The sequence below is a fragment of the Puntigrus tetrazona genome, unplaced genomic scaffold (genome assembly GCF_018831695.1).
Source record: "Puntigrus tetrazona isolate hp1 unplaced genomic scaffold, ASM1883169v1 S000000103, whole genome shotgun sequence".
NCBI classification, from domain to species: Eukaryota; Metazoa; Chordata; class Actinopteri; order Cypriniformes; family Cyprinidae; genus Puntigrus; species Puntigrus tetrazona.
In genome coordinates this window covers 7,501-34,812 of record NW_025047780.1, presented here as the reverse complement: position 1 = coordinate 34,812, position 27,312 = coordinate 7,501, and the positions used below count along the sequence as shown (strand labels likewise).

General features: G+C 37.7%; 2 pseudogenes; one reads left to right on the top strand and one right to left on the bottom strand.

Moving 5' to 3' along the window:
- Window positions 1–1,614: 1,614 nt before the first annotated feature.
- On the top strand, window positions 1,615–8,801 carry LOC122332508 (annotated as a pseudogene).
- A 1,073-nt stretch (window positions 8,802–9,874) lies between these two features.
- Window positions 9,875–26,549, bottom strand: LOC122332507 (annotated as a pseudogene).
- Between the last annotated feature and the right edge of the window lie 763 nt (window positions 26,550–27,312).

Here is a 27,312-nt window from a genome sequence, read left to right as displayed (position 1 = left end):
CTTTTCTCCACAGATGGAGATCTTAGATGTGATTCACAGGACTTTATGATGTGACATTAGTCATGGAAAGACAAGTTTATTTAAACAGAGATCACTTTTCGATCACTAGATCACTTTTACATTTTAACATTAATTTAAAATTAAAGTAATACAGTTAAAAATAGAAAATGATTATACATAAAATTCAGTGAGCATATCTGCAGCGTATGGAGTCCTAGGCGACTGAGTGATTTGTAAACAAGTAATAAAATAGTGCTTTAGCGAGAGTTAAAAAGTTTTTAAAAAAGTAGATAAGCGGCCTAGTGCAGAAAAATCAAACTCACTGGCCTTCTCTTCTCCTGAGAAAATAAACAACACTAATAAAGCAACAAAATATCATCTGTTAAAGGATTTAAAATAAACGTATTTTGGGCTAACTTTACAAACAGGTCAAAAAGCGAAAGAACCAGTGCTGTCACACTGCTAAAAATGTACAGCTTTTAAAAAGAATCCATCCTTAACCACACCGCATGAATAAAAACAACAACTTCACCTTAATTTATTTTTGCATTGCTCCCAGTCCAAGTCGATTAAATGAATTACTATTCATTATTATGCTCATAAATTTCGCCTTGGCCCACCTGGAGCTAGAGAGAGAGCTACTGCGCATGCGCGCGTCAATGCCGTCATTTTTGTTGCGCTGTACATTAATCACTATTTTGCATAGCGCAAAAACTAGGTTCAGGGTTGTGGTGTAGACATTAGAAATAGAATCTAACAGGCGTAGAATTTAGTTTAATTCTAGCCACTACCGGGTGGAGTGGGTCGTGCGCGCGAGCCGTCGGCGGATTACGTCACTCACCGTCACGTACGCCGTGTAACGCGCACCAGAGAGAACAGATGAGGTACGTTAGAACATTACTTATTACAGTTATGCCTTTAAAGACGGTCTTAAATCAAGATAAAAAGAGTTATCTTGACGTTTATCAGTGTGAATGATGAATTTAAGGCCAGACGATAGCCGTGACTCTTTTAGCCTATGCTAAGTTAGCCTAGCATGCTGTCAGCTAATCGTTTTTGACAAATTTACCGAGGGCAATAAACTAACGGCTTTTTGAGTTAGTTTAATGTGTTACAAAGGCAATATGACGATGCTTAATTTGACTGTCTATTACGACCTCAAGTCAGCGTAATCTCTCTTGTCAAAAACGTATGCGTCTCTGTTAATGACATTTGGTGTTAGGCGATTGTTTTTACATGTTTTACGTTTAAAATATTAGATGTTTGAATCCATTAAAGGTTTTCTCATATAAAAAAGTTCAGGAGAAGTTCAGAGTAACTACAAACTGAAATAAAAATATATGAAGAAAAACCATAATCAAAGGAAGGTATAGCGTTTTAAAATAGTTTATTTATTGAATAATATTGCTCAGTTGAATATGTGTCTAATGTGTATTACTATTTTTGATTAAAATGATCCCACGCTTTTGGGTATTTTAATGTTTTCCACATCAGGAGTGTCTGTATAGTTGCTACATTTAATTGAACTTTAATCTAAAACTCTTGTGAGAAAGGTGTGGATGAGTTTTGATGGGTTTGTGTTCCCGTTGCTTGAGTGAACCGCTGGCCGGGATGATGCCGTCGCGTCTCTTCAGGCTCCACGGCCTGTTAGTAGCCTCTCATCCTGGGAGGTGATCCTGGGGACAGTTCACGGTCACCATGTGTCTGATGTCCATAAGACGCATGCATCGCTGCCAGCGACCAGATCTGTAGCTGGAACCATCAGTGTCCCAAAGCACAGGAGGTTCAAAGATCGCATTTCAGATTATAAAATGCTTTGTCTCTCTATATATTTACACACAAGGCTTAATTCCTGTTTGAACTCTTTTATTATCTACGAAGTCTAGCTCTAAACTGTATGGTTGTAATTCGATCTTTACTAAAACATAGCGTCGTTTATATATCATAGCATTTTATATGATATTAGCGTGCAGGGTCGTTTTGTTGCACATTTATAGAAAGTTCTAAGCTGCGGCGTGAACATTTTAACCATCCGCGAATCGTCGCCATCGTTTACATCTACTTCCAGTTCAAAAACCTCCGTCAGCTCGGCTCCAAATACATACTGGGTGAGTTTTTCTTTTCTGACGTGTTTCTGAGTGAAATGTAATCAAGTGAGAACTTGATTAAACAGTGAAAGAGTGTTTCTTTATGCCAGATGGTTGGAGATATTATTAAGGCATTAATTGGTCACACGTTACCGTCGTTTTTGAGTATAAGCGCAATTTCCCCCTCTCAGCTTATCCATTCATGTTATAAAAAGTACTGTATTCTACGATGTGCGTATTTTGTGCCCAGTATTCGCTGGCCTCTTCACCCGTCTTCTCCAGCTTTGTATTTCAGCACACGTGATCGTTCAGTTTCTGGGCAAAGGCTCACAGGACTGAAGTATGAATCTCGCGTGTTTCTCGAGACCCGCGTGTCGAAGCTTGTCTCTAAAGCGCTCGTCGTGTCCCTGCAGCGAGGCTCTGCCGTTCTTCCTGTTGCTGATCGAAGCCTGTCCAAAGCCTGCGCTGGCCAAGTCGCGCTCAGCTCAAACTGCGCAGAGTGCAAAAAGCGCGATTTGTGTTTTTAAATTGTATTTTGCTCGAGACAATTTTGTGGCTTTAACATACATGCCTTTGCCGAACATTATAGCAAAATGTGTTATAATATACTAAAGCCTAAACCATGCATTTTGTTCAATTATTTATTTTAGATATAAAAATCTTATTTTTAATGTAGTTTGACTATGCACTAAAATAATTTCATACGGACACACACACAAAAAATAGCGCTAATGACAAAAGCGCAAAATTATTTACAAAATTGAAATGGAAAAAACTATATACAAATAAAAACTAATTGATACAATTTCACAGGAGGAGTCAGAGAATATATTGCTAAAGGCATGGCCATCCTGGGTCCCTCTCGTTCACCCTGGGTGCGCTGGTGGAGTGTCTGGTCGCCGGTGTGGGAACAATGTCGGTGAGTTACCGTAGGCAGCATGCAAACCTGGATAGTTTTAGCGTTACGGTTTGGCGTGGTGTGGAGAAATGCATGGGAAATGCGTGTTCTTGCGGTAGTGTAAGTAAATAACAATCAGTCAGTTTTTTAGGGCAGATATCTTCTAAAATGCTTATTAAGCTAATTAATAATGACTTAAAAAGACCTTAACGGCTTGCACAGTAACTACTTCCTGATTGCAGGCGTGCGTCAGCTGGAGATCATGTGCTGTTTCGGCTGCATGTCGGTTCTGGCCAATTCGCCCGTGTTCATGACCTTCTTCCCTGCCTGTGTGTCGCTGGTGTTAGAGTCAGTGTTAGATATCCTTATAACGTATAAGCCAGATGTGAGCAAACTCACAGCCCTGTCACCCGTCCAGCTGTCCCGTGAGAGCCGCGAGGTCGGCCCGTCTGGCAGCTCAGCCACTTCGCTCGGGTTCTGGAGGAAGAGAAACAAGCCAAACCCCGTCACTCAGAAGGTCAAAATGATCATGGTGAGTTTGGGAGGCGTCTGGAGTCAGCGATTCTGCTGCGCTTTGAGTGATTCGAAAGTGACGGTTTATAAAGACATTGATAATAGCGTTTCAAATAAAATGCTCTTTTGAACTTCTAGTCATTAAGTAAAAGCAGTTTGCACAAAATGCTCAGCAGCACAACTTTCTTCAACATCGATAACGATCAGAAAGCTTCTCGGCATACTAAAGTGATTTCTGGAGGATCATGTGACACTGAAGACTGGAGTGATGCTGAAAATACAGCTTTAATTACTTCATATACATTTTTATTCCATATTTAAATGGCTGAACAATTGCAATCTGCCGGTCTTTTTGGCGCTTCTGGCGTTAGTTTTGTTTCAGTCTTTGGGTCTGGCGCTGGTTCACGCTCAGGAGTCGACTCGCGGCGAATCCCGCCGCACAACGCGAGCAGCTCAGGCGTGGTTCTGCCGCGCCAGAACAGGAGTCCGACAGAACCATGTCCAGTGCGAGCTGCCGGAGGATGGAAAGCTGTCTTGTTTTATCGAGTCGTTAGTAATAATCTCCTCTGTCTCTCAGTGTGGATCTGGAGCAGGTCATCACGCTCTCTCTCGCTCTGTTGTTGGCGGCAAAGTATGTGTTTTTGAGCAGGCGAGAGGCGGAATCCTCCCTGTCGATTAAATCCCCGTGGCCACGCCAGCTGCTCCCGACCAATAGGAGAGGAGGGAGGAGCACTGTCAGAAAGTTGGGCCGCCCAAAGCCCTGATGGGAGTCCCTGCGAATAAAAGTGAGCGAGAGCCGCCTGATCCGTCAGACGGAGATGGTGAGGAGGAGAAAAGTGACGAGCTTCAGTCTCAGCAGCGCCGCCCTGTGGGCGAGTGTCTGAGGATTCTTAAAGACCTAAAAAAGTAATTCAGTGACATGTTAACTGATCTTATGCAACTCTTTCTGTTCTCCATTTGTTTATCTAATGATTTTATTTATTATTTTGTTTATGTATTTATGGTTTATTTGATTGATTTGATTTGATTTTTTTTTTTTTTTATTTAATGATTTTAGGACTTTTTTTTTGTTCTTTTTGTAAAAACACTCATTCTCTGATTTCATTTTATTTGTTGTTTGTTTATTCATTGTTTTGATTTTTTTTTTTTTTTTTTTTTTTGTCCCTGGTTCTATTCCTTCTTTTCCTGTTCTTTTCTTACTTTTTTTATCGGTTTCTGGTGTTTATTCATAATTTTTTGTTCCTCCATTAATTTTATTTGTTGTTATTTGTTTTTTTTCTTCTTTTTTTATTTATTGTTTTTTAAATTTTTTTCTATTTAAGTGATTTATTCAGGAGTTTTTGATTTTTTTTTATTTTATCTGTTCTCGTTGTTTGTTGGTTCAGGTGAGGTTTTTATTTATTTATTTGTTCTTTCGTTTTCTTTCTTGAGATGATTTATTAATTTTTTGTTTCTTTTTCCCGTCTTGTGATTCTAAAGACCCTCCAGGTATCGATCAGTAATTATTTCTCTCTGTTCTTTCAGAGAGGAGCTGGGTGTCTCTCTAGCGCTTGAGGTGATGGCACTAGTGGAGTGCAGGGGGCATTCTGGGATACCGTCTGGAGCGGTGATGGAGAGTCAGAGAGAAGCGTGGCGGTGCGCGCAGAGAAATGCTGTCCTCTAAACTCCCGGACAGGTGTGCGCTGGAGAACCTGCCCTACAGACACTCGACTACTCGAGAAGGTGCTGCTCCGATCCAGGGTCACGTGTGTCATGATGCCACGGCCGGTTGGATGGTTTAATCACGTTTCCTTATTTCCTCAGGTGATTGGCACTAACTTGCGAGAATGTGATTGGCTATGTACCTGTGCGGTGGCGTGGCCGGACCACTCTATTGGGCGGGGAAAGAGTTCCACGTCCCCCATGGCAGCGACAGAAGGCTGTTTAGTGGCCAGCACTAACCGAGGATGCAGAGCCATCACAGTGAGTCATGTGTTTATTTTATATTAAAAAGTAAATTAAAAAAAAAAAAAAAACATATGACATTGTACTCTATTCTTCTATGACTATTTATTTTCTTTCTTTTGCTCCTTCATTTTGTTTGTATGTTCTTTTCTTCATTTTTCTGCTTTATTTCTTTTCTTTCATTCTTTTACTTTTTGTAGAATTTATGAGTTAGTTTGCTTGTTCAGGTATTCTTCATTTTGGCATTGAGTGTATTTTCATTTTGTTTTTTTTTGTTAATTCCTTTACTTGTGATCTTTTTGATTATACGTTCACTATTTTTATTTTTTATTTATTTATATTTATTTTATATATATATATATATATATATATATATATATATATATATATATATATATATATATATATATATATATATATATATATATAAAATTAATAAAATAAATATATATAAAATTAATTTATTTATTTTTTTTTTTAGATTTCTATTAAGTAGTTTGTGTACTCATTCTTTTTTTTTAAACTTTGTATTAATTTCTTTCTTTAAATATTTTTTTTATTTTGTATTGATAATAAAAAATTGTTTAATTAATTTTGTCTACTTTTTACTTTGCATTAGTTTGCTTTCAAGTCATTCGGTCTAAATGTTTACCTGCTTTTGTTGATTCCTTCATTCTTCCGTTCTTTGATTTCTGTGGTTTATTAATTTGTTTATTATTCGTTTCTGAGCGTTTATTCATTTATTACAGTTTTTTTCATTGTGTATCTGATTATTATTATTTTAATGTTTTTTCTTTTGTTTCCGCGTCCATATTTGCTGTATTGTCCTCTCGGTCATAGATGGTGTTTGTTCTCTCTCTAGTTGTGCGGGCGTGAGCAGCACGTGTCCTGGCGGACGGGATGACTCGGGGCAGTGGTTCAGATGCGTCAGCGTGTCGGCGGCGGAGTCAGAGGCTGGCTGGAGAGTCGGAGGGCCGGTGCCATCAAACGAGGCCTTCGATCACACCAGCAGGTCAGAGGCAAAGCTCACACACAGAATGACCTCTCTATGGCGCAGCTGCGGCGTAGTTTCAGTGGTAACTGGAAGTAGCTCTGCGCGTGTGTCTCAGGTTGCTCGTCTGGACCGCCTGCAGGTCAGTCTGGCGGGAGGAACCTGTACATCCGCTTCCAGTCTCAGACCCGGAGCGCCATGGGCATGAACATGCTGTCAAAGGTGTGTGTGATGAAGCAGAGCTCCAGCGTCTCTCTCGTATTACAGATTTATGGGTCACAGAGCAGCTGACCTTTACTCCAGTACTGACTTTAATAGATGCCCTTGCTCTATTTTAAATCAACTATTATACTAGAATACATAACTTTACCTATAAGAGGCACTGACACCATCATAGGAAAACATATTTCTATAAATACAACTGAATGACAGCTTATGAGATTTTCTTAATATATGATATTGGCCATTTACAATTTTAATTTGCTGTCTCATATCAAATTAATGCTAATAATAATAATAAAAAAAAAAAAAAAAAAAAAAAAAAATATATATATATATATATATATATATATATATATATATATATATATATATATATATATATATACATAATATAAATGTATATCAAATATAATATTATCTAAATTATATATATATATATATATATATATAAACACATGCATCTTGTACATATATTGTTTATATATTAAGTATGAGTCATATATAAAATAAATATAATAATATAAATGTATATACATGTATACATTTTAAAATATACTGTATGTGTGTGTATTTCTATATGCATAAATACAGACACTTTTATACTTATAGTATATAAACAGAAACCTTTATTGTTTGACAGCTCTAGAAATAATTAAAAATAGTGAAATTCTACAAATATTCTATATAATAATCACTTCATTTATTTTATTGTTAGTTTATGACAGATAACATTAAGAACAGTCGCGTTGTGTGTTTGTGTCCGTGAGGGCCGAACAGGCTCTGAGCAGACTTCAGGGCGTTATCCTGACCGCGCGTCTGCTAGCCCGTCAGCGGGAACTACTGCACCCGATAAAGAACCGGCGCTGTAGACTGGATCCACGGCGGGGAAGTCCACCGTGTGTGAAGCAGTCATACCAGCCCGAGTGGTCAGAGAGAGGTCAGAGCGGGTTAACACGGGCTCCTGTAGGGCGACAGACAGCCACAAATCCCAGGATGCTTTTCAAACGCCAAAGCGGAAATCGGCCCTGTGTGTTTCAGGTGTTGAAGAGCAGCAGCGGCAGCTCTGGTGGAGCTCAACATCAGTAAGAATCTGGTGGGTTCAGCCATGGCGGAAGCGGCCGGGGCTTCAGCGCTCACGCGGCTAACATCGTGGCGGCGCTTTACATCGCCTGCGGACAGATGCGGCCCTTCACTAAAACACCAGCGCTTCCAGTCAGGACATTTCAGTCGTTCTTAGTGTGCATGTCAAAGATGAAACAAAGCGCTGACGTGTTTGAGGCGCTTCAGATTTACATTCATTCTGCCTCTGTGTCTGCAGAGCAGGGTAAACTTACAATTTTGCATGTGCATATGTATTTAAATTATAAATGATATGAGTCGACCCTGGACCACAAAACCCATCGTAAGGGTCAGTTTTTTGAAGCTGAGATTTATACTGAAAGAATAACTTTTCGATTGTTAGATCGATTTTAATAAATATTATTAAAATAAAAATATTGTGAAAACAGCCTGAAAAGTTGTCCAAATCAAGTTCTTAGCAATGCATGCTACTGATCAGTTTTATATATATATATATATATATATATATATATATATAAATGCGTCATAGGAAAACATATTTATATATATATATATATATATATATATATATATATATATATATATATATTAGTAGCAAAATTACTGCATTGACACATGATATTTTGTTGTTTCTGACCTCTGTGTGTGTGTGTGTGCGTGCATGTGTGCGCGTGTGTGCGTGCGTGTGTCGCGTGTATGCGTGTGCATGTGTATGCGTGTGTGTAGGACCCTGCGCAGGCGGTGGGCAGCAGTAACTGCATCACTCTGATGGGTGTGTGGGGCGGATGGAAGGATCTGTCACGTGTCCTGCACCATGCCCTCGTTAGAGCTGGGGACTGTGGGAGGAGGAACAGGGCTGCCCGCTGCAACCGCCTGTTTACAGGTAACACACGCACACACACACACACACACACACCCCTGCGGGCAGTGATGATCTCGCGCTGCTGCTGTATGCCGGTCAGATGCTGGGGTTCCACGGCTCCAGCGATCAGTGTCGAGGAGAACTCTCGGGCCGCTGGCGAGGGTGATCTGTGAAAGTGCAGTTCTGGCGGAGAGCTCTCTCTGATGGCCGCCCTCTTGCCGGACACACCGTCAAAGTCACATGACTCACAACAGGTACAGCACACACCTGCAGTGATAACCTGGCGGGGCTAGCATACAAAAACCCGTCCTGTCTATAAACATGGCTTATATAATGTATATAAAAACATTAGCATTAATAAAATAATGTAAAATTCTTTATATTACAGTACGATTTTTCATAGTATTTTTAGTTTAGAATCTGAAGTGTTTTTCCTCTCACAGGTCAAAGCCAATCTTCGAGAGACTGAACCACAGCTGAATCAATCTTCCTGAAGCACAGAGGACTCTGGGAGGCGGAGTCCGTGCAGTTTCTGCCCATCATCCCTCCCAGCGTCTGAAGACCACGGCCTGCAGAAGCGCCCGGGCGTCTGGAAGGAGCTCCGGCTGAAATGCTAATCCTTGACCTCGAGTCGTGCCTCGTTTTTGTAGAAGCGAGTAAATGGCGAGAGGCTGCTGCTGCGTTTCTGCGTTACGTTTTAATCTCGCGCTAAAAGCCATGGCCGTTATTTGCTCGAGATTTGTCAAAACAAGTCGGTGACAGTGAAAAGAGACTTTTTAGTGAAAAGAGATATTTTCCGTTTGGATCTTGGGTTTCTGAATGAATGTATTTAATTGATCACGCCAAACTCACTGTGGCGAACTCCACTGATGGACCTTATAAGCGAGGTGCTACTCTACTTTAATGATAGTCAATAGTTCATGAATCTGTGTGAATGTGGATGTTTGCACTATTTATATTACAGCGTGCAGCTAAAAATAAAGAGTCTGCTTGTTATGCTGCTTGTTTCCCGTCTACAGATTGAAGACTGCAAAGTGCTTTGGTTTTTCTCAACAAAAGCAAGTCCTTTCGCTTTCTGGCTGTAGAAAGTGCCGGTGAAGCCATATGTGTGTCTTTTAAACTCTTGCTTATTTCCTGCTCAACCACTGATCAAGCGTATTTTAAATTATCACAGTATATTTTGCTAATTAACTGTTTTAAAATTGGACAAATAAACATAGACAGAGTATTATTAGCATTCGGTGTAGTGGTTTTGTTTTTGGTCTGTTGTCTTTCTATCAGCTTGGACCAGTCTGGTCATTTCTCCTCTGGCATCCATGAAGCATTTTGCGCCTCATCTGTTGCTCATTGGATATCTTCTCTTTTTCTGACCATTCTCTGTAAACCCTAGAGACGGTTGTACTCAAATCCCAGTAGATGAGCAGTTTCTGAAATATTCAGACCACATTCAAAGTCACTGAAATCATATTTCTTCCCGTTCTGATGCTCGGTTTGAACGCAGCAGATTCGTCTTCACCATGTCTGCATGCTTAAATGCATTGAGGGTGCTGCCATGTGATTGGATGATTAGAAATTTGCGTTAACGAGCAATTAGACAGGTGAACCTAATAAAGAGGCCAGTGAGTGTATCTCTCTCTCTCTGTATTATATATATCTAGCTCTATAGCTCTCTCTATATATAGATATCTCTCTCTGTATATATATATATATATATATATATATATATATATATATATATATCTCTGTATATCATGTATATATCTGTCTATATATATTTTTAATGAAAATTTAAAGTCTGCAGTTTAATTGAAGTACTCCTGCAGACTAGGGCGGGACAGACGCATCGCCCCCGCCCGTCGCATTTCATTGGTTGCCCGGCAAAGCAGTAAATAACAGACTTGACCATTCACGCGTTTGACAGCAAAAGAAGCATTAAAATTACTAATAAGCAAAAAAAAAAAAACACTCGTTTGAGCCCATGTTCTGTTAAAAAAGCACACGAAGAAGAATGACCACGAGTGGGGTTGCAGAAAGATGTCGATCATTTTATTCCTCTACACAGGGCGAGGCGCGCGCCTCTATTCACAGTACAAGTTCATCCTGGACACCTTTAGTGTGACGTTATTATGTACCACGAAACATCTGAACCCCAACGACATTACATTTCAGTGCAAATGCAACTAATAACACACGGACTGTCAGGCGCGGCGCGCCTGCAACAGGCAGAACGCCTCTCCTGATTGGCTGCTTCCACCGATAAACGCTCACCTGTCCGGGGTCAGGTGCGACACGTTCAGCTGCGCAGCGCGTTCTCTCCGGTGGATTCGTACATTCGTTCGCGAGTGTCTGGAATGTTTAAGTTATGCGAGGGTGGCGTTTTATGAGCAGGATGTACCCGGATATAGTCGCGGCGCCTGCTCTGCCGTCGTCTTTAACAGTCTGTCATGGGAACAGCTCGACTAATGAAAACGTTTTGCAAAAAAGGTAAAAGCTCTTGTCGTTTTGGCAAAAGGGGTTTCTTGCTCATTTTTTTGTTTTTGTTTTCCAGTATTAATATCTAAGAAAAAAATCTGCAAAAATGTATTGGACTTTTTCTGAACTATTAAAATTAAGTGAAAATATAATTTTCCAACATACTTATATATATATAATTACAAGGAAAACATGTTTTTCCCCACTGATATATATTAAATTTGACCCGTGTCATTTTAATTAATGTAGATACAAAATGTATGCATTTTCTGACAAATTAATGTAAATGAGCTACATATTTGTCAGTAGGCTAAAAAATACATTCACAGAAACCATTTTTTCCAGAATTAACAAGATATCTAACATTTTAAGAAATGCATTTTAAACTGCAGATGCAAAATGCAAACCTTTTCTGAAAAACAGACCAAAATTAGTTCATCTTAAATCAAGAAAAATACCAGTGAGATATTTAATTAAAGGGAAAAATTTAGTTTTTGTTTTTAAGCTGTAAATGTAAAAATCAAATCTCGACTCAAAAATTTGCAGATATTTTTGCTAGGAAATGAGACAAAAAATACGAACATATTTTGCCAGCTTGTGCCTTTTGAGATTGTTTACTAATGCTTGATTTACTTTTTAAAAATCCAAAAATAATAAATAGCGCATAACTAATTCTACCTGATCTACAACTAAGCATCACCTCGCCCCTAATTTTAAACCGCATCTCCCTATTGGACAGTGAATCTGATGGCGTCCGGGCTCCTCCAATAAGAGGATGCTCTTCTGATGACTCATTTTTTTTTAAATAATAACTTGAGGTAAGAAATCAATATCAAATGATCTTTGTATACAACACCACAGGACTCAGGTTGGTTTGCACTAATGAACCACCAGGCGATCTGATCAGCAAGATCAATAATGAGGCACTTTTCTAGAGAAATGTTTGAGTGGTACACCTCTCAGTCTCACACACACACACACACACACACACAAGGCATATGGGTCGGATTAGTCAGGTAAAGCATCGACTGACGATCTGAAGCAATAATGAAATTATATACAAATAATCCTGCGCTGATGTTTTACAAATTTCAAGCGATCCACGGTCGATCTGGATTTGTGCTCACGGTATATCAGCTGCTGAGACACGGACAGAAGCGAAATCAAGAGAAAGCGGCGTCTCTGCGTCAGCGGCACATCCTGCGCTTCATAAAAGAGACGGCGGCGGCGTCAGGACGAGCGGCAGGTTCATGGGATTCCTTTCGCCAACAGGCCCTCGCCAAGAACAACTCTACGAGGAGGTAGCGGCGGCGTTTGTTCAAAGGCGTGGGGGGACAAAAAACAAGACTAAAACAGGGGCGGTCTCGTGTTCAGCTTCAAAACTCTTTGTTATATATAAACTTGTCATCTCACTTACTTACATACATACATATATATTCATATCAATATAGATCTCTGCCAGAAAAGGTGGGACAGACATTGGGCGTTTGGCGTCTCTAGTCCTCTGTCTGTAGCAGGCTAGCGTGGCGCTACAGAGCGGCATCAAGCGTCTAAGCGATGGCGCGCTCGCTGAGCTTCCTGTGGCGACATAGCGGGATTCAGAACAGTCTGGAGAGGGATGCCGAGGAGTCTTCTGAGGAGCTAGAGTGTGTCGCAAACTGGAAGGAGTCGAGCACACCGCGGCGAACTGGGGAGCTACAAACAACAGGCAATAATAAGTGAATTTCATCCAAAAAAATTAAATAAAAAATAATAATAAATAATAACAATACCACCCCATAATATTAAAAATAACAATAAATATTTAAAAATAATAATGACCAGTAACAATAACACCATTAATAAATATATTAAATACATAAAGATAATTAATAATAATAATATCACCAGTAATATTTTTATAAAATAGAAAATTGTTTTTAAAAAAGAAATTAATATATGCATAAAAATGAAATAAGACAATAACAATAGTAGCAGTAGAAATAGTAATATTAAATATTTAATACACACAAGTAATAAATAAAATAGCGCTACAAGTTTTAATAGGAGTAAAAATAACAACAATAACAGTATTATATTAATAAGAATAATAACACTAGTACTACTACTACTACATTATTAAATACATTGAACATAATACATACTAAACAGCAGCAATAGTAATATTACATTTATAATAAAATAAGATACAATCAGATTTTTTTAAAATGGTAATATTAATAATATTTATTTAGTATGTTTAGCATAAAGTATAAAACAACAATAAATAAAAAAAAATAATATATATAAATATATATATATATATATAAATATATATATATAAATATATATATAAATATATATAAATATATATATATATAAATATATATATATATATATATATATACACACATACACACACATACATACACACACACACACACACACACACCGTAAAGTCATGAGATGTACCTGCTCAGAAGAGGATGGGCTTTCAGCAGTCTTCTCCTGGACGTAGGAAGTAGGCGTTTGAGAATTTGGATATTCTCTCTGTGGCGGCCCTCAGGACGGACGCAGGGGGCCAACCGCCAGGATTCACTGAGGCCACAACAAACAAACAAACATTAATATTTAATGTGTGAATATATGAATCACTTCAGTCAGCTGTGAGAGGAAGGCGGTTCCTCTAACCGTTGGCCACGTATGTGATTTTGCACAGGATGTTGTCTCTGCTGATCTCCTTGTCTCCCTCTGGTGGACTGACCAGCGTCTGGCAGATCATCGCAATGTTGATTTTAGCACGAGAACGCATCTGTTGTTTTGGCTACGCGAGGATAAAAATCAAAGAAAAACAGTGAGACACACACACACACACACACACACACACACACAAGTTAAAATTGATCCACGGATGCTGCACTGGAACTTCGCTGAACTGCTGCTGATGCAGACTGACTCAGCAGTTGCCATGGAAACCAGACTCACCTGGGCATTTCTGGTACTCGACCGAGAAGTTGCAGGCGAGCCACGTGTCTGGATCGTTCGTTATTGGCTGGGAATCTTCCGGATGGCAGACAGGTACAAGGCGTCTCTCTGGGGCGCGGCCACACTCTCTACGCGAGCACAACACACACCTCCGTCACAGCCAATCAAATCACGAGAAGAGTGCCTGGGAGGCCCGCTCCCCCTCACCTTGTGAGTCTGGTAGATGATGATGGCGTTATCGGACAGCGTTTCCACAATGTTGTTGATTTTCCACAGTAGCTGGAGGAGAGAGAGAGAAAAAAGAGCTGAAACAGAGTACTAGACAATGATGAGTAATTCTACCATGATGCACCACTATCGATTGTGTCAGTGATCATTCGGAGGCACGGCTGAATTCTCCAGTGAATGAAAGTGTTCTGGTAGGTTACTGTATTAAAGCAACTGAATTAGAACTGATTGAATGCATGAGCCATTACTGATGATAAAATATCTTTATTAGATTATATATGTACTGTCATACAAACAAAACTGATTTATGATTATATGTTTAACTACATACCAGGGTTAAGTAAAATGTTACTCTAAAAATGTGTAAAAATACAAAAAATGTGAACCATTTTAAGAAATTTAAGTTTAAGCACTAAAATGTGTGTGAAATATATTAAATAAAATACACACAAAAAAAAGAATTTAAATGAAATCTTTAAAAAAAAACATGCACATAAAATAACAAATAAACACAATAAAGACTGAAAGTATAATTTAAAGCTAAATAAAAATGAATTAAAAATATAATAATATATTAAACAGTATATAAAACACTCTTCACATGATCACAACTCAAAGCAACCCCTTCAGAAAACTCAGCTTTTCATCACAGGAATAAATTACATTTTAATATTATTTTTTTATTGCAATAAATTCTCTCAATATTGCCGTTCTACTATAGTTTTGATCAAATAAGCGCAGAATCAAAATCATACTGAGCTCATATAATTAACATTAATATGATGATGTATGCTTTTAAGATTTATTCAATTTACTTAAATATTTAATCATATATTCAAATGCCAAAATGTGGATTAATAAGTAATTAATAAGCTGACTCAGTACTGATCATGCCAAAAAACTTATAAGTGGATCTCAGGAGGAAAAACCAAAACAGAATGCTGCATAACTGACTGATTGAGCAATAACTTTAATCTTTTATATCTGTTATGTTCTGTGTGTGTGTGTGTGTGTGTGTGTGTGTGTGTGTGCGCACTCACTCTCCCAGTCGTTCTGGACATCCGTGTCCCAAGTAGTGGCACACCTCGTGACCCGTGACCCCTTTGACAGAGTGTGTGCCCAGCCTTCAGAGAGGTCCAGCACGATCCCATTCTCCTCCACCTCGCGCAGTACACCTGAAGACACACACACACACACACACACAGACACAGACACAGACACACACAGAGACGGCGCACACACACACAGAGACACGCACACACACACAGAGACACATGAGAGCGAACAGAGACGCGCACACACACACACACGCACACAGACACGCACACACACACAGAACGCTTGAGGACGCACACAGACGCACACACACACACACACACACACACACAGAGCACAAGAGGCACACACACACACACAGAGCGAACACACACACACACACAGAGACAGAACAGAGCGCTTTTACACACACACACACACACACACACAGAGACACACACACACACACAGAGACAGACAGAGCGCACACACACACACACACAGAGTGAGCCCGTTTACTAAAAGAACACACATCAGATCAAAATAACATATTACAGGCGTTGGTTGCAGCTCACCTTCATCTCTCCCTCTTCCACCACCAGCTGCCAGTTAGCGTCTCCGCCCCACGTCCTGCAGCCGAGTAGGTCATGTGATTCTGAACCATCTCCTCCACCTGCCCAAAACACAGCACAGAGAAGTCAGAGGTCATGCCCTCACATTTAAGAGGATGTACACATTAGTAACACTGCGTCACGAGAACTACAGGCGCTCTTCTGTTAATGTTGGATTACTTCTGTATTTGAGAGTGAAACAAAAACATCCCAGCACACACTTTTCTGAGCTCAAGCTCTTCCTCCTCATACCCAAAGCTAACAAGCTTTCATATTCCTCCTAAACACATTATTCAGCATTAAACTACTATTTATTTAATTGCCATTTAATCACTGCCTTATTTACATAATACAAGCACGTACAGATGAATAAATAAGAACAGGAATATGAATTAAAGCAAATTATATGCATTTTCGATTACAATCGACCTAAAAGCTATTAAACATACAAATTATCATATTTAAAAGCAATAAAAGCATTATTAGCTGCAAATGTAAATGGCAAACACAAAGCACCAATAAAACTAACCAATAAAATGAGTGTTTTCAAACCCAATGGACTCCTTTGACTGACTGCAATTTTGAGCATTACTTAATAGCATTATACCCACATTAAAACAAGCCCAGAAACGCTAGCATTATTCATTAATATGCTCAGAAGTTCTTGAAAAGCTAAAAATATTTACATTTGTATATTTAGCTGAGATGCTTTTCCCCTCCAAAATCTGCAGAATTATAAAAATCAAGACCTTTTTAAGTAGCGCCCAAAATATTACTTTTTATACATTTATATATTAGTCTATTTTATACCATGCCTACATCAAGGCTATATTCACAACAAATTCTACAAAATAAGATTAAAAAAGTCTCAATTGCAACACTTTTAATTCATATTGTGCAATAATTTAAATGTAATTTTACACATAAACAACAAATGAAGTATCTATATAATTATTTACGATTATTAATTCAGCTTGTATAAATAAGAAACTGACACATATTAAATTACACGTAATTAAAGTATTGTTTTCTCCTGAAATGTAGTTAAGTAAAAATGTTTCCTGGTATCCTTTAATGCAGGACACATTAAAATGTCTGGATTGATGCTCAGAAGTCCTGCTGACTAAGTAGGCAGCACATTAGGGTTTAGAAACAGCCAGTGCGCATGCATAGGTGCAATGTTTGCGGAGAGGCATTCGAAGGGCGTGTTGGTGAGTGTGCATGAGGCGCGTTACCTCAGCACTGAATCTGTGCTCGTGGAGGCGAAGGAGGCGAAGAGCTACAGCAGAAGACGAGGGAGAGGAAGGGCGAGAGGGGGCTGCGGGTGAGGGGAGAAGAGAAACGCAGCTTCATCAGGAGGAAAAAAACCCCCAAAGAGACCAAGAGCAGGACACGAGAAGGACGATCACGATGAGAGAAGAATAGGCTCACCTTCTCGGCGAACCGGTGAGCAGGCGGCTGGAGAAGATGTCTCCTGAAGGCACTGAACTGCTCCTCTGTATCCTGCTCTTCTCACACTGAGTCTCTGAAAACACACGCGGAAAAAAATACTTCAGCAACGATGCATTTTCAGAGGCGATTTTCTCCGTTGGCTTTTGACTGGAAAGTGAAATGTTGAAATGTTATCCGATTTGCTCGGTAGAAATGAGGATCACGTTAAGATAATATGCAGACTATAAACTGCTTTTATTTATTATTATTTTTAGATGTTTGCTTTACATTTTAAAAGCGTTCAATTTACATTCATGCATTTAGCAGATACTTTTATTCATGGCATCAAAACCACGAGAGTTAATCGTCCCATTACCTGCAGAGTTTCACAAGCAATATAAAAAGGCTGAGACATGCATTCGAATACAAAAAAATAATTACACACGTATGCATTTAATTTGATTCTAATGCTAATATAACTCATTTATACTAATATCTCAACACATATGAATTATAGGTGAGTCAATGTTAGACTTTGCTCTCATGCAATAATAGTCTAAGAAGGCAATAAAAAATTATTATTGTGTGATTGGCAAAATCTCTATCTATAAAAGATGTTTTGTATTTGAGTGTGGACTAAAAACAAGCTCTAAATAAGCCTGTAGAACATGCAGAAATCACATCAATCAAATCATGAAATAAATGTAGAGCATTTCATAAAAGTTTCAGTGTTTAAAAGTGAATAATGGAAGACATAAATATTAAGCGTTGCAACTTGTCAAATTAGGCGTTTTATTTATTTTACAACAGTAATCGTGTATACCCTTATTTTTATGATTAGAGTTAAAGTGAATAATAATTTAAATGGTTCATATATTTAGAATATATTAATGTAATTTAATTGAAAAGATTCACTCATGTGACAGTCCAACAACATTAGAAAACTATAAACACGTCAATCGTGTTGTTAAATTATATTAATTTCATGAATAAAAAAAACATAATATATATTAAATTTAAATGTGGCTTAAGTCAATATTTCACATCTAAGGCCTAGCATTTTTAAGCACATTATACAGTAGCATGATTAGTTTTGCACGCTCTGATTAAAGTGGTCTTGAGATCATTTTAAGCCTCTGAATGTCTGTATTTACTCACACTGTTTCTTCTATTTTTGTCCTGCCGGTCAGAAGCGGCCTCCACAGCTGATCAAAGAACTTCGTCTTCATTGATCAGGCTGTTTGGACCCTCCTGATGGACAGAGCCGAGATGAACATCTCCATCGCTTCACAGCTCTGCCTCACTTCACAGAAAAAGCCGACTCACCTCGTAATCCGGCCCTCCAAAATGAGACTTCTTTCTTCAGCTCGGACAGGGCCGGTTATGCGCCTCCTCCACCCTCCTCCTCTTCTCCATCTCCTGTAGAAAGAGAGAGAGGCGGCTTCAGCTGACTAAGCGCTCTGCCGCCGTGATGTTTAATGTCTCGGCGTGATCTGGAGCAGAGCAAGAGGCGTAACACGCGCAGGACTGCTCTGAAGAAGCTCCATTGTTCAGACAGAAGCAAGGCGCCCGTGTTCTGGCTCTGATTGTATGTGGCGATTATTGTGCTCAATGCTGCTGGCTTTGCGACACATGCTCGGCAGCGGACCGAGCTCCACCTCTGTATCCACCACGCTCCACATTCATTAAAACCCGCTGGAGGAACTTCTCTGGTGAAACAGTTATTCACAGCTGATTTAAATATAGCGCTATTTCACTACTACTTTCCATTCTATTTTAACTACCCGTCTACGATGCATTAAAAAAATGTTTAATGAAAAATAATAACTGTCGCGCTGGTGCCATGCAAACCATTCTTACCCGGCAAAAAATATATCAGTTTTTCTAGTTTCTTCCATTAGTGTAATAACTATATTTTCTGTTCTTACGTTTTAGTTGAAATTTTTAAAATGTATTATTTATATAGGATGACATATTGTATTTGAAAATACAAAAGATTATTCAAAATATTGAGTACTTTCATTTAGATTTTTTAAGTTTTAGTAATTCTGTTATGTATTATTGTACAGCATTTAATAACATTTCAATTTTAAGTAAATTTAAACTCTTATCTTTATATTTCTATAAAGTAAAAAAAAAAAAAACCACCTATTTCTGATGTTTCAATTTTAGTACTTAAACTTATTTTTATATATAAATTTTTAATTTTTATATTTTATATATAAAATTGAAAAATATAAATATCGGATAGAAAAAAAAAAAAATAAATAAATATGATATATATATATATATATATATATATATATATATATATATATAAATAAATAAATATATATATATATATATATATATATATAAATAAATAAATATATATATAAATATATATATATATATATATATATATATATATATATATAATATATATATATATATATATATATATATATATATATATATATAAATATATATATATATATATATATATATATATATATATATATATATATATATATATATCATATTTATTTATTTTATTTTCATCCGATATTTATATTTTTCAATTTTATTAAATCACTGAAAACTAGTTTGACCTCAGCTGTCAGTGGGGAAATTATTTTTGCATAGAAAACCCTAAAACCCAATACGTTGACAATAAAAAAACCTTGAAACCGACCAGTTGTCTTCGCTCCTAGTTGATTAATGCAAAAGTAGTTGTTCATGGAAGGCCTACTTTGATCGGCCGACTAATGCATCATATTTATTCCACATACATCATTAATATTTCTGCCAAGTTATAACTACTTTGGCTGTGATGGCCCACGGCAGATGCTTCACCAGATCCTGTTCACGCATGACTTAACTGTGAATATTTGGCTCCGTCGAGACCTGGCGGCGGTCTGCTAACCAAACCCTGAATTACAGAAACACTTTCTCTTCTGATCTGAGTCAGCTCAGGGCAGCGTCGTACGCTTATCAGTCTCTTCTGCCAGCTGTCCTCTCTCTTCACCATCAGGTGATGCAGTGAGAAAGCGTAATAAGATCCGCCCGTGGTTGCCTTAGATGTGATGGCCTCTCCTTTCAAAATCTATCCCATTAATGCAACATGAGGCTCAGACACTGGAATACTGATGGGAGAAGAACAAATTGAGTCACACTCTAGAAAAGCCAAGGCATTCATTTTGAGGGACAGTGTTACACAGACATCAGGCATAATGCAATGAAACATCAAATCCCTAAATCCACTCTGACTTTCTGGGCATTTATTCTAACCAACAGTTGCTTGAGTTATACATTTTAAAACATTAAAATTTATGCATGTATTACATATATTTTATATGCAAAAATAAATAAATGCAATTATAAATAAAAATATTACATATACATAAAGACTATATATTATATACAATATTATCTAAGATATACATTATATTCATACTAACACATTTAAACATTACATATTTTATACAGAGTTATATATATATATATATATATATAAATAAATGTGAACTTTTTTAGTTATATATTGTTGTATAGTTATAATTAGTAGTTATATAATTATATATTATATAATTGACATTTTAAACATTTACACACACACACACACACACACACACACACACACACACACACACACACACACACACACACACACACACACACGCCTTTATTTATAAAATACATTTCAAAATTAACAACATATATAATGGCTTACATATGTCTTAATTAAATCTAAGGCTATATTTGGTTGATGATTTTATAAAAGTATTCATTTTTCAATATGGTTTGAAAGCCACATTCAATTTAGCCTTATAACATTGTCTCTAAAAAATAATAATAATGCAGAAACTCTGAGTGAAACATATCAAACACAGGCTCCACTGGAGACATGCTGACTTTATATGTTATAGTATATTATTTCCACACACAATTCATTACAGCCCAGGCTCAAATGACTGGATCACTGGAGTAAATTAAGTGGACAAACTGCTCATAATGTCAGTGGCGCCCCAGTACCGTCTCCTCGAGGCTGAATCAGGAGAGAATTCATTGGGCGTGAAAAACCAGCTGCAGTTTCACGGGTAGAAATCAGTAAAGAACACTCACGTTTCTCCTTGCTGCCGTTGTTGTTGTGCAAGGAATTCTCCATGCCGGAGCGAGTGGTAGGAAACGTCTTCGCCATCCTCCGGACTGCGGAGAAAACACACAAGCGCCAGTCAGCGTGAACTCGCGGCCCGAGGTCCGGCCCACTCGCGTACTGAGAGCTGGCCAGCGTGCCGTAATACACAGCACGACCGAGAGAGAGGACTGGGACAGACAAAGAAGGTAGTTGATCATCCGTGTGAATCAGCAGGCCCTTGTGCTGCAACAACAGAGCGCATCCAGGCGATCTGGACCTATAAGGCTGCGGAGCTGAATAAGGTTCAAGCGTTGTCTAAAACACGTCTGTCAAGCGTATTCCATATCCTCATCCCTCACACACACACACACACACACGGTCTACTCACTCTTGTCTCTCTGGAGCTCGTCTTTGAGTCACAGCGTCAAGCGCAGCCGTCAAGAAGTACTTCTGCAGAGGTGTCCACCTGCCTGCACAGGATGTCTCGAAAGCACGTCTCCATCTCTGCCAGCTTCTCCGCCAGACTGTGCAGCCCTTCTGTGAGTCACAAAGCCATGAGTTCACAGCAGAGAGGCATGACCTGTTACCATGCTTGCGTCACTCAGCAGCAAGGCGCTTCATTTCACCGCCAAAGGAGAGTGGGGAGGTGGCGAGTATCCGCTGGTGGCTGATGTGAGGACAGCATGGGCGTGTCTCCTCAAACTGGACTCGGAGCCATAGCCAGACTCGGCCTGAAGCGCAGAGACACAGAGATTAATGTAGTAGCGTTTAGGAAGCGTTTTTAAGCATAGCGAGAAGCTTAAAGCAGACCACAAAGCAATCAAGTCATAAACCAAATGACTTGATGACTTAATTTACTTCCATATTAATAGTTGATAAATGAGAGTTTTAAATAATAATAATACATAAATAAACAGTTTTATCAAATGATTAAGCACTTCTATAAAATTCACTTAGTGAGTGTACACATATACATATATACATATATACATATATATATATATATATATATATATATATATATATATATATATATATATATATATATATATATATATATATAGGACATAAAAATATATAATATTAAATATATTAATGAGTATAAATGAGTTTCTTTTGGATGTGATTAATCGATTTAATCCACATTTAGTTCACATTTACTTTGTCATTTACAGTCAAATACAAACATGACACTTAAAAAAAAACAACAAAAAAAAAAAAACTGGTAGGTGTGTGCGTGCTCTGAACAATTTCCACTTCATCATCTTAGGATAAATCAATCTCACACACACACACTACACACACACAGACACACACACACACAGAGACACACACACACTGCAGACAGACACACACACACACACACAGAGACACACAGAGACAGTCCAGAGAGTCACTTTCCATGAACTCAGAGCTCTCCTGTGGCTCATTTCACAGTAACAACCTCTGAAAATAGTTTCTGATTTTATTTGCAGCATAAGCACACCCAATGACCGTCTTCCTCTGGGCTTCTGAGGCATGATTGCACAAGCCCAGGTTACTGTATCTTTCCACACATGCCAGACAAATTTGACCTCTCTGCCACGTTAATACACTCCTCATTACTGTCAATCTGAAGAGAGAATGAAATGCGATCTGAAAATCAACTAACTTCCTGTGATGTTTCACAAGCTTCCAGAAACTTATCAGACACAATCTAGGTTCACATTTGGAACACACACACACACACACACACACACACACACACACACACACACACACACACACACACACACACACACACACACACACACACACACACACACACACAGCCACACACATAAGTAGGAACACACACTTAAACCTACAAAACAAACCTTTCCTGTAGATAAGACGAACCACCTGTAAACACATGGCTTTTACAGTCAAACAACCTATTGTTAAATACATTTCTAACTGCAAGAGTAGATAAAGAGTCAAAACAACGAAAAGGAGAGAAAATAAATAAATAAAAAGAAATCAATACCTCTGTTCATCTACCTAAACTACAGATAGACTGATCTGCACGTTCAGTAAGTGATACTATATGCATGCATACAATTCATTTATTTAAACATTAGCATTTGTGGGGATACTGTAGTCCTTATTTTCAACATGCATGTGGAAAAACTGTGCATTGTGTACCATAGTATCTGTAGTATGCTCTATTGTACATACAGTGTTTCAGGAGTTAAATCTTATCCAGCACTAGATGGCAACGGTAGGCGCAGAATCTGAGGTAACTATCGGATGGGAACCAGAGACAATGCTTTCAGCATCTTAACCAAAGACAGAGTCAGTCCTGCTTTCACTCCAGCCAATCAAATACAATCCTACACTGTCACTATGGCATTGATAAGGCTCCCCTGACAAATCAGAACAAAATAAAATAAAATGAGCGTCTGTCTTTGTTACACAATCAATAAACTCAGCCGACTTGTGTGCTTGTGTGTATAGATGATAAACTACAGGATAACAACATCTCTCTTTCTCTCTCACACAAACATAATCAAACATAATCCAGGTGATTGCAAAGAAGATCAGGAGAGGAAAAATGAGAAAGCACTGTAATCACTGCCATGTACAATTTTCAGCAGGAATATTTATTTCCAGTTTTAGTTCTTTATATTAATACTAATATATAACTTGTTTCATTTAAAATAATAAATAATATATATATATATATATATATATATATATATATATATATATATATAATTTCAATTAGCAATTATTTTTTTATTTAAAGATTTACAGCCATGTATTTTTGCAATGGTTTTAGTTTTAATTATGCTAATAAACCTCTTGAGGACCAAGTGGGACTGATGTTTTGAAGCCATGGAGTCACGGCACAAGAGATTACATGAGATGAACTCAAGCACGTCTTTTAGATGTACACAAGCGCACGTCTCACTTCCAGTAGCTTTACTGGCAGCGTCAGGTGTTAGCCACAGTGAGAGTGAAGGCTCTGATTAGATGGACAGATTACACTCCACAACATCTGAGCGCTCCACCCATGGGTTTTGTGTGATATGCTCCACGCACACAAAAAGGTGCAAACGGACTCGCTACTGCACCACAGTCAGGCTGTGACGCGCATTATTTCAGCAGTCAGTTTCCACACCACAGGATTTTCAAAGATAAAAAACAAAAATCCATCTGTCGTGGCATATAATAAGGTCTGCACTGAAAACAATCATTACTAAAGCTGATCTGTGGAGTTCTGGACCGTTCCCCTTTGTAAGCCGATGAGGCAGTAGACAGAAGAAAAGTGTCCTTGGGAAGAATTTCAGCAGTGATTCAGACCGAGAGGCTTATTCCCAAGAAGAGGCTGTGTGTGAGTCACTGCTATCAGAGAGGAGTCATCCTCGAGGCAAAGAAGAAGAATAGATGGATGGGGAAATGTGTGTGTGCTTCTTATGCCAGCATGTGTGTGTATGCAGGCTAGAGTGAAACCCCCCTCCTCCTGCCTTGAGAATAGAGAAATCAAACACACATATGGTTTAGGGTGTCTCCATATGACATGAACACTAGTACATAAACTCAGCAGACAGACACTGAAGAGGTGGGACTGATACACACACACACACACACACACCACACCTATCAGAATGCTACAGACACAATTAAGTAGTAAAAAAGTACCACTTTCAGATTAGGATTTTCTAAAAATCACTTACAGATTAAACTAAAGGAATTACTAATAAGCTGACTTGAAATATTTCAATTTTATTACTTTATTTATCTTTATCATTTAACTGTATATAACATATATACATTTTCATTTTATTTACAACATATACACATACATATATATATACATATATATACATATACATATATACACTTTATATATATTATATATATATACACTATATATATATGTATATATATACTATATATATATATATATATATATATATACATATATATATACATATATATATACATATATACTACACACACTATATATATATATATACATATATATACACACATATATATATATATACACACATATATATATATACACATATATATATACACATATATATATATATACACACATATATATATATACACATACTCTCTATACACATATATATATATATATACTCCTATACACATATGCTATATATACACATACTATATACATATCCCATATATATATATATATACTCTTTTATATACCTATATATACACCACACCCACACACATACCCCTTTTTACCTCTTTTCTAATTTTAACATTTGAATTACTTTCTAGTTATATATAAAATAAAGAAATATATTATGTGACTTGTCTTTCTTTAAAATCACAAACATTTTACTTTTTATTTTTTTGCTCCACAATTACTCTTTTTAAATTATTAATTAATAAAACTATAGATATACCGAGAGCCCAATCTCAAGTTTTTAGTCCCTCATTGAGTCTTGAATCACATTATATGTTTCCCTCCATCAGCCTTTGGTTATTTTAGTTTTTCCTAGTTCTGTATTGCAGGTTCTATCCTCCCCCACCACATTCTCTGTCTCTCTGCCTGCCCACATCCAACTTTCCTCTCATGAGGTATTTACAGCAGCTATGACTGGTATATTATTCCTCATGCACATTGGGTTTGTAGCATGATGTGTGTGTATTTATGTGTGAAAAGCTGTAGAGGTTTTACCACATATGATCACCATTTGTTTGTGACTGTTGGGATTTATAGAACTATTTGTTTGTGACTAGACTGGTTTCTATGTGTACATGCATGTGTGTGTGTGTGTGTGTGTATGTGTACAGGGAACTTACCCACTCTGTATTTCCTATTTTAGCAACTAATACACTACATCATTTCCCAAATAAAAACGATGGTGTCCATCAGATTACATTCATGGGTAACCCGACTAGGCTCAACACTGATAGTCAGCCAGGTCTGGCTCTGTAAGAGAAGGCATGCTGATAAGCAGGCCTCACTCTGTATTGCTCGATGGAATCGATCCATTGGTTGCGTGCTCTGGGTCTGACGCAATAGATACCACACGCTATCATTGACGCTGATGTCCAACCGGCGGCACTCGTCAAGCTCATGAGCTACAGAGACAGAAAGAGAGAGCGGCGCGTGGAGCTGGTCCCAGTCATCAAGAGCATTGTACTAATGACAAATCCATTTGTACAGGCGGCGCAAGCAAAGCGCTCTGGTGGGCGAAGTTCAAGAATCAATCTGTTGTTGATGATAAGCCAAGACCTCAATACTAGACAGACTTAAACTGAAAGAGAGAAAAAACCGTTCATGACCCACCAGAAGTAGCTGGGAAATCTGATTTTCCTCAGAAAAAACTAAAACAAAACTAGCACTAACAGCCATGTCTAGGTGTATGTATGTATAGCCCAAATGTATTAAGATGTTGATCTCTACGAGACCTCCTGCTCATTGAAAACCAGATGTAGAGATTCAAACACTCCCCTCCTTCAGTCTGATGTACTGCACTCCTCAGCCAGTTTTCTTTGCCTCCTCTTATCCAAGGAACACACCAGTGTTTTGCATGCATATATGCATGTATATTATAGAATATTAGTATTATATTTATTGCAAACATACACTAAATACCATTATTTATATAAAATGATTAATTAGAGTCTCTATTTTCTTTCAATATTATATATATATATATATATATATATATATATATATACTCATATATCATACTCTCTATATATATCTCGATAAATATTTATCTTAATCTTAAAACCATAATCATCAGCCTAGACACAAATTCTCCAATATCAAGAATAAAATTTAAAAGGCCAATGAAGATAGAAGTGGAGTCATTTACTAAACGTTGAGAGGAACAGT